This window comes from Miniopterus natalensis, chromosome X, assembly GCF_054644295.1.
Source record: "Miniopterus natalensis isolate mMinNat1 chromosome X, mMinNat1.hap1, whole genome shotgun sequence".
NCBI classification, from domain to species: Eukaryota; Metazoa; Chordata; class Mammalia; order Chiroptera; family Miniopteridae; genus Miniopterus; species Miniopterus natalensis.
This window is the reverse complement of record NC_142103.1, coordinates 105,575,658-105,584,700: the sequence shown is the minus strand read 5'-3', so window position 1 is coordinate 105,584,700 and position 9,043 is coordinate 105,575,658. Positions and strand designations below refer to the sequence as shown.

Sequence of the window (9,043 nt, the reverse complement as noted above, 5' to 3'; positions counted from 1 at the left end):
TGGGCACAAATTCAGCAGAAATCTCCGTGGTACGTGCTTAAGAACGAAAAGGCTGGTGCTTCCACGTGCTCCGTGTAAGAGGCGTTTGGGGATCCCAACGTGGTCCTGGTCCTCAGGCGAGGGATAGAACAAGCAGTGCAGACGTGCTCGTGTGCATAACCCAGGCACACGGACAAAAAAGCATGGGGAGGACCTGGGGTGGGGCAGGAGCGCGGTGGAGGGGGGCCCAGTGCAGGGAAAATGAGGGGAGGCAGCTGTAATACCTTCAACAATAAAGATAAATTTTAAAAAAATAATAATCATTGATTTTAGAGAGAGAGGGAGAGACAGAGAGAAACATCAATTGCCCGATGTATTGATACCTACACTGGAGGCTTCTCCTATATCCCTTGAGCGGTACTCGAACCCACAACCTTGGTGCAGCCTTGGTGTATTTTTTTTTTAAATATATCTTTATTGATTTCAGAGAGAGGAAAGGAGAGGGAGAGAGAGAGATAGAAAGATCCATGATGAGAGAGTCATTGATCGAGCCCGCAACCCAGGCCGGTGCCCTGACCGGGAATCGAACCCCGATCGCCTCAATCGCAGGTCGAGGCTCAACCGCTGAGCCACACCCAGCCGGGCCCCTTGGTGTATCAAGATGATGCTCTAACCGATGGAAATGCCCAGCCAATCGTTGATTTTAGACAGAGAGGGAGAGACAGAGAGAAACATCAATTGTCCGATGTATTGATACCTACACTGGAGGCTTCTCCTATGTCCCCTGAGCGGGACTCGAACCCACAACCTTGGTGCAGCCTTGGTGTATTAAGATGATGCTCTAACTGAGGGAACTACCCAGCCCGGGTGACCGTGTGCCTGCTTGAGTGTCTTCGAGGCCTATTCTGGCATTTATCTCAAAGGGGTGTCCACCTCTGATGCACGAGGACAATGGATAGGAGAAGGGTCGGCTGAAAGGCCCATAAATAACCTTTCACTGAAGAAGTTACCTGCCTGGGGCGTGACTCCCCACCGCGACCCACCCAGCTAGGGAAGCAGGACCAGGACACCCCGAGCGGGTTCCTTTCTGGGACACCCTTTCCCGCCCGCCCCCCCAGTGGGTGCGAGGGACACGGCCCGGTGCTGCTGGTTCACGTTTTCATTTCTCTTGGGTTTATCCTACCGAGGGCCGGAGAGGCTGGATCCTACGGGTCTGGATAGAAACAGAGCCTTTTGTTTTTTAGGGTGTCTCCAGATGGGGGGGTGTGCTCCTTGCAGAACTGGAACAGGGACAGGTTGACACCGGATGCGGGTCAACTACCTCTTGCTGCTGACGGGCGACTGACATCTCGGGGCCCTGGCCTTTCTTGGGTATAAGACGAATTCCCCTGGTCTTGGAGACGGGGTGCTCCTGGGGGATTTTTTTTTTTTCTTTTAAATCTGTTTTTATTGATTTTAGAAAGAGAGGAAGAGACAGGGAGAGAGAGAGGCAGAAACATTGACCGTGAGAGAGTCGTTGACCGGCCGGGGAGGTGTAACGTTTAATTCTCACGCTTCCCGCCTTCGGGGTGACTTCGGAGGACGCATCCCCAGCTTACGTTGGTGTCCTGCCTCTAAGGAACGTGAGGGGCCTGGTAAGCGGCGGCTCTGGGCTCTGCTTTTTTTTTTTTTTTTATGTTGTGCTGGGAACAAAAGACCAGATTATCTCCGGGGTGGGGCCCAGGGGAAGGCGGGGAGGCCTCTGTTGAGCCAGCGAACGCAGGAGAGTGAGCTCACCCCGGAGGGTTTCAGCAGCTCAGTGTTTCCACGTCTTCAGCGCTTCCAGCCGGCACCTGGGAGGTTGTTAAAAAATAGCCACACCTGGGGAGGTTGGGATCCCACAGACGCGCGGTGGGGCCCAGGATGCCGCGTTTAATGAGCTCCCCCGGGGGCGACTCGAACCGGCAGAGGGGCGCTCAGTAAATGAAGCCGTCTCTGCAGTCGCTTTGGGGTCAGGGGTGGGGTGTTTCGCCCTGAAGGGGTTTCCAGGAGGCGGTGGGTTGATGGGGCCGTGATGAGACAGACAGTGAGCCGGGACAGGTGGAAAAGGGAAACTGAGGCAGGCAGGGAAACGGCCAAGCAGTTTCCAGCCACCTGGTAAACATCGGCCTTTCCGAGTCCGTGCAAATGCCTTTCCTAAGCTTTAAAGTCTTAAAATATAATCTGTCATCTTGGTTTCAGAGCAACAACCGGGCATTAGACAGGTGAGATGGGCATAGAAAATTCAACGACCCAACGCTTTTTTTTTTTTTTTAAACATATCTTTATTGATTTCAGAGAGAGGAAAGGAGACGGAGAGATAGAAACATCAACAATGAGAGAGTCATTGATCGAGCCCCCAACCCGGGCATGTGGCCTGACCGGGAATCAAACCCTGATCGCCTGGATCCCAAGTCGACGCTCAACCTCTGAGCCACGCCTGGCCCGGCCAACACCTTTTTTTTTTTTTTTAAATCCTTACCTGAGGATATTTTTTCCATTGCTTTCCAGAGAGACACATCGATGGGTTGCCTCGCGCACACACACCGGGGAATCGAGCCTGCAGCCCAGGTATGTGCTGTTGGCCAGAATCGAACCCGAGACCCTTCAGTCCACAGGCCGGCCGGCCAGGGCTACCCAACACTTTTTAAATTTTTATTTTATTTCTTCCCGGTGACAGTGGACATTCAATATTATGTTAGTTTCAGGTGTAAGCATTGTGGTTAGACATGTATATAATTTACAGAGGGTTCCCCCCGATATTTCTAGCACCCACCTGGCGCCATCCATAGTTACCGCAATAGTATTGACTGTGTTCCCTGTGCCGTATTTTATGCCCCCGTGACTATCTTGTAACCAACAATCTCTACTTCTCAACCCTTTCACCTTTTTTCACCCAGCCCCACCTAACCCCTCTCCTCCGGCAACCATGAGCCTCGTCTCTGTGTCTATGAGTCTGCTTCTGTTTTGTTGGTTATTTTGTTCTTTAGATTCCACATAAAACTGAAATCATATGGCATCTGTCTTTCTCCGTCTGACCTGTTTCACTGAGCATAACACCCCCTGGCCCGCCCACGTTGTTGAAAATGGTAAGAGGCCGTTCTTTTTCACGGCTGCATAGTATTCCATTGTGTATACGTACCACAGGTTTTGCAAAAAAATGCGAAACAATAGTTGAGAAAGATAGACGCGCCCTTATGTTCATCGCAGCATCATTGACACGAACCAAGAAGTGAAAGCAGCCTGTGTCCATCAATAGACGACTGGATAACGAATGGCTTGTCCAGTCTTTCTTCAGTCCCCGAGGCATTAATTGTCTTAATTAATAATTAAGACAAAATATTTGGGCTCAAAATCTCCTGCACGATCCCTCCACACATTTATTTATGAAATAAATATTTCATATTTATATTAATGAAAGTCTATGAATAAACTAGACTTTGCATATTTTCTCCTGTTATTGATCATTGATTATTAGCGCAATTGGAAAGACATAAAAGTTGAGAGGACAATGACCTTCTGAGCTTACCCCCCCCCCCGCCCCAGCCGGCTGTCCTGATTTCTAGTTAAAGATTAAGAAAGAATGCACCCATGTCCGGAAACCCGGAAACCTACCTGTAAAACGGGTTTCAGGTAATATACCGGTTGAGATAAGGGAAGGTCGGAGCTTACTAAGCCCAAAATGCATAGATCTGCTTTTCTGCTCCAGAGATAGATAATATTGCTGACATTTCACCCTCAGACGGGTCACAGAGCTGTGGTCTGTTTGGAGACAGGAAGACATCCCCAGCTCAGTAACGAAGACCCCGGGCAGGATGACGCCAGGGGACAGATAAATCAGATTAAAGAAATCACGCAAGGCCCTATCCTAAGTGATCCACAGAGCCGATGACCTCGAACCCTTTACTGGTGAGTTTTTGCCTTAAAAGGGCCCATTTGAGGAACCTTCGTACCGTGTCCATGGTGGCTGCACCCGTCTGCACTCCCACCAGCAATGCACCAGGGTCCCCCTTTCTCCAATTCCAGCACTGGTCGTTTGTTGACTTGTTTTTTATTATTTTATTTTATTTTATTTTATTTTATTTTATTTTATTTTATTTTATTTTATTTTATTTTATTGTATTTTATTGTATTTTATTGTATTGTATTTTATTGTATTTTATTGTATTTTATTGTATTTTATTTTATTTTAATTTAATTTTATTTAATTTTATTATTATTTTATTTTATTTATTTATTTTTTTAAATATATCTTTATTGACTTCAGAGAGAGGAAAGGAGAGGGAGAGAGAGAAATAGAAACATCGATGATGAGAGAGCCATTGATCGAGCCCACAACCCAGGCATGTGCCCTGACAGGGAATCGAACCCTGATCGCCTGGATCCCAGGTCGACGCTCAACCGCTGAGCCACACCCGGCCGGGCTATTTTATTTTTTTAAATAATTTGATTTATTGATTTGAGAGGGAGAGAGGAAGGGAGGGAGAGCGAGAGAGAAACATCAATGGGGAGAGAGTCATTGATTGGCTGCCTCCTGCATGCCCCATACTGGGGATCGAGCCCACAACCCGGGCATGGGCCCCGACTGGAAATGGAACCTTGACCTGGTTCTCAAACTCGGTCCCTGGACCATGAGCTGACATGACCCCGGGGGCCACGACATCAGCCAGGGGCTGTGACATCACCCGGGGCCTAGTTCCAAAGGCCGGTTCTCAGGTTCGCCGCTGCGAGGCTGACCTGGAGTCTCTGCAGCGGGCGGTGTGGAGGGATCGTGCAGGAGATTCTGACCCCAGAGAGGCCTCCTCGAGATGGAAAGAAATGGAAAGGGGGGGGGTTCCTCCCAGACACTCCCAAGGTTTGCTGCCTGAGAACCTGGGAGGTGGGGGGCCTTCTCTGAGAGCAGCAACCTGGGGTTGGACGGATATGAAGGGAAAAGCCCCGGAGAGCCTGGGGACCCCCTGGGGAGGGTCCTTCCTGCCTCTCCCAGCTCCTGGGGCTCCAGGCGTCCCCGGGCTGGTGGCCGCCTCCCTCCCGTCTCCGCTTCCATCTCCCTGAGGCTTCTCCTCTGTGTCTGTGTCTCCCCTTCTGTCTCTTATAAGGACCCTGTCCTTGGACGTCGGGCCCCCCTGACCCAGGGCGACCGCATCTCAGGGCCTTCACGTCACCCCACCTGCAGAGACCGTGTTTCCAGATAAGGTCCAGTTTGAGGTTCTACGTGGTCAGGAATATGGGGGCCACCAAAGAACACCCCCCCCCCCACACACACGGGGCTGTCTTAGAATCCTGGCAACCACACCCGTCTTCATTGAATAATACCATTCACGGATACTTTCTTCAGCCTGAAACATGAAAATACCTATCGCGTGGCTGTTTTTTAACCTCAAAGGCAGCTGCTTGGTTTAGTAAACAGAAAATAAATTTAAAATCGTAAATTAAAAAAAAATAAACACAACGAATCCGGATGCCTTTTCCCACTTCTCTTCTGAATTTTATCTTTATTTCGACTGGGAGCTGGTGGAATCTCCTCCAGCCCAGCAGGTGGCTTCGGCCTGACGCAGGCCAATGAATTTTTTTTTTTTTTTTCAGTTAATCTCTGAAACACGGACGATTTGCTGATTTCTTTCTTTCAAGTGTATCTTTGTTGTTGAGAGTATTGCAGAAATTATTCGGTTAATCTCCCCCCACCCCCACCCCCTTCCCTCTGCTCCGAATCTATTTTATTTATCAGTTTATTTTGTTCATTAGATTCCACGTGTAGGTGAGACTATGGGATACTTGTCCTTCTCCGACGGGCTTCTTTCGCTTAGCGCAATACTCTCGAGGTCCCATTTGCTTATTTCTGACCAACAAATCCTTAAAACTACGCAAAACTCTCCTCCATCTGCCAGTTTTTACCCCATTCCACCTTTTTACCGCTCCTATGTTCTGTTATTTTTTTTCATTTATTTTATGGGCCTTTATTTTGATCTATTTTACGTTAGTTCGTTGATTTTGAAAGGACCCCCTTTGAAATGAACATCCAGAGACTTGGGGGTGCGGGAGGGGGTTTGTTTAGCTTCTCCGTTTGCCAGACCGTCAGCTCCGTTCTGCATCACGCGGCCCTGCCAAGGGATCCCTGTGGTTTTAATACTGATTTAACCGATTGCTGTAATTATGCCAACCGGCTCATTCCGTGCATAATAAAAGCACCATTACGAGCCTAATTGCTATATAATCAGAGGTTTGCCCTAGAAGGGAGCACATTCAATTCTTTGCAAGGAATGTGTGTGTTTTTTCTGTGAATTCGAAAAGCAATTACAGTGTTTGTAAAAAACAAACAAAAAATGGTGTTTTTTTCTTTGTTTTTAGTTTAGCTACTCTCTATATATAGAGAGTAGCTAAACTAATATATATAATATATATATATAAATATATATTTATATTATATATAAATATATATATTAGTTTATATATATATAAACTAATATATATAATAAATATATATATTATATATATAATGTAGTTGTTTTCAGTCTGAAACATTTTATTTATTTAAATATAGTTGGTATACAATATTATATTGGTTATATTAGTTACAGGTGTACAATATTATGTACAATTTATTTATTTCTGAATGCCAGATGTCTTGAATTTTATAACTAATATGTATTTTTAAAATTATGCTTTTGTTGATTTAAAATTTGTTTTAAAATTATGTCTTTATTGAGAGAGGAAGGGAGAGGGAGAGAGATAGAAACATCCATAGTGAGAGAGTCATTGATCGGCTGCCTCCTGCACGCTCCCGACTGCGGATCGAACCTGCAACCCTGGCATGTGCCCTGAGCAGGAATCGAACCGGCGACCTCCTGGTTCGTAGATCGATGCTCAACCGCTGAGCCACACCGGCCAGGCTGCCTACTCTTTATTAAATAAAACTTTCTTTTTTGGTGCAACTGTGCATTTAAATCTCCAACAAGACACTTGAACCGGGTTTCGTTTTCATCGCTTGGAAGACGCCTTAAATTCTGTGCGTTCCTCGGAAACCCGAGGAATCCGACGCCTTTCGCAGAAACGTTTCCAGGTGTCAAACAACGTACGCGATGGCACCTTGCCACGCGATGCTCAAAGTTTAGTAACGATCGGCGTATGAATTGTTGCAATAGCGCCAAACCAGGAGGTCTAACCTGGCCAGGCAAGTGGTTCCGGCGTTTGAAAAAAAATTTTAAAAAAAGATGATTGGCCTTGTTTGCTGCCTGAAATGACACCCAGTGGGGCAGATATTGGGTCCCAGCGTTTTCCAGAGGGCGATAGTCTAAATAAAGACGTAACTGCAAAAGTGACCATGTGAACCATGATAATTCAGCATTTCTGCATCAATATATTATTTTAATTTTATGTATTGCCCAGTGGGCTGTAGATCTTTATATTTTTAATTACCATTGACATTCGATATTCCATTAATTCCGGGTGCCCAGCATAGAGGTTGGACATTTATATACGTTACAAAGTGATTCCCGCCCCCCCTCCCCACACACCGGTCCCGTCGATCTAATACCCACCCGGCCCCGTACGTAGTTATTACAATATCATTATTGACTATATTCCCTGTGCCGTCCTTTACATCCCTGTGACTGTTTTTTATAACTGGCCATTTATGCTTTTTTTTTTTTAAGTTTTACGGACGTTTTCTCCGTCACGAGGAAGCAGGGAGACGGTGGAGAAAAATCAGAGCCGTTTTGAGGGTCGGACGCCCTGAGAAGGGGCCCGTCGGTGGTCCTTGATATTTGTCTCAACAACCCCCCGGGGGCGTTTCAACGTTAAAGTGAGGGAGCCCTGGTCGGCGTGGCTCAGTGGTTGGAGCATCCGCCCTCCCGCGGAAGGGGGGACGGTTTGATTACCAGGCAAAGGCGGGGTTGCAGGTTCGATCCCGGGCTCGGGTCAAGGTGCATACGGGAGGCAACCAATCCATGCGTCTCTCTCACATCGATGTTTCTCTCTCTCTCTCTCCTGACCTTTCGCCTTTCCTCACGTCCATTCTCTCTAAAAATTAATGGAAAAAAATATATATATCCTTGAGCGAGGAATTAAAAAAAAGGAAAAAAAGCAAGCAAGAAAGAAAAAAAGTGAACCCCTTTCTACCCACCGCCCCGCCATCTGGAGGTTTCCTTTCTGAAAATTTGCGAAAAAAAAAAACAAAAAAAACCCAGTACCCACTTCTGTTGGATGCTCTCGGGCCCTAATCAGAAGCGATCTCTGCTTGGGTTCTGCTTCTCGGAGCTCCGTTGGTCACCACATCCTGTTGACGGAGCTTCTGTCACCTCCTTCCCACGAGAGCCTCTCTCCCCTTATCGCTGCCATCTGTCGCCTACCCGGGGCCGCGCGGGGCTCCGGCCTGTCACAGCCTGCCTCGGGCTCTGTCTTTGGAGCGAGACGCGCCCTGAATTAATAGGAGGGGACGGAATCCCGCCTCTTAGGTGCTGGTGGCCTGGTCACGGATGACTCCCCCAGTCGATCTTCTCCTGTCTCTGTTGGGCACCCAGTTCTCTCTCTTTTTAAAAAATTTATCTTTAATGTTGAAAGTATTGCAGATGCCCCCCTTTTCCTTCCCATTGACCCCCCTGCACCCCACTCCTGCCCCCACCCCAGGCCTTCCCCACACTATTGCCTGTGTCCATGGGTCATGCACAGATGCATATAAATTCTTTGCTTAATCTCTCCCCAACCCCCCCGCCTTCCCTCTGAGGTCCCTCCGTCTGCTCCATGCTTCCGTGTCTCTGGATCTATTTTGTGCATCCGTTTATTTTGTTCATTAGGTTCCACTTATGAGGGAGATCCTGTGATGTTTGTCTTTCTCTGCCTGGCTTATTTCACTCAGCATAATACCCCTCCAAGTCCCACCCTACTGTCCCAAAGGGTAAGAGCTCCTTTTTCACAGCTGCATAGTATTCCACGGTGTAGATGTACCACCGCTTTTTTATCCGCTCGTCTACGGATGGGCACCTGGGCTGCTTCCAGATCTTAGCGATTGTCAATTGTGTGGCTATGAACATAGCGGGGGACCGGGGGG

General features: G+C 47.6%; 1 long non-coding RNA gene across 1 annotated transcript in view; it reads left to right on the top strand.

Annotated features, from left to right (window-relative positions):
* The first annotated feature begins 2,883 nt into the window (after positions 1–2,883).
* LOC107540417 (uncharacterized) overlaps positions 2,884–9,043 on the top strand; it is a 9,154-nt gene continuing 2,994 nt past the window's right edge. The window contains exons 1-2 of the long non-coding RNA XR_001603514.2: positions 2,884–3,086; positions 3,740–3,906. This is a non-coding gene — a long non-coding RNA (uncharacterized LOC107540417). The remainder of the gene's footprint in view (positions 3,087–3,739; positions 3,907–9,043) is intronic.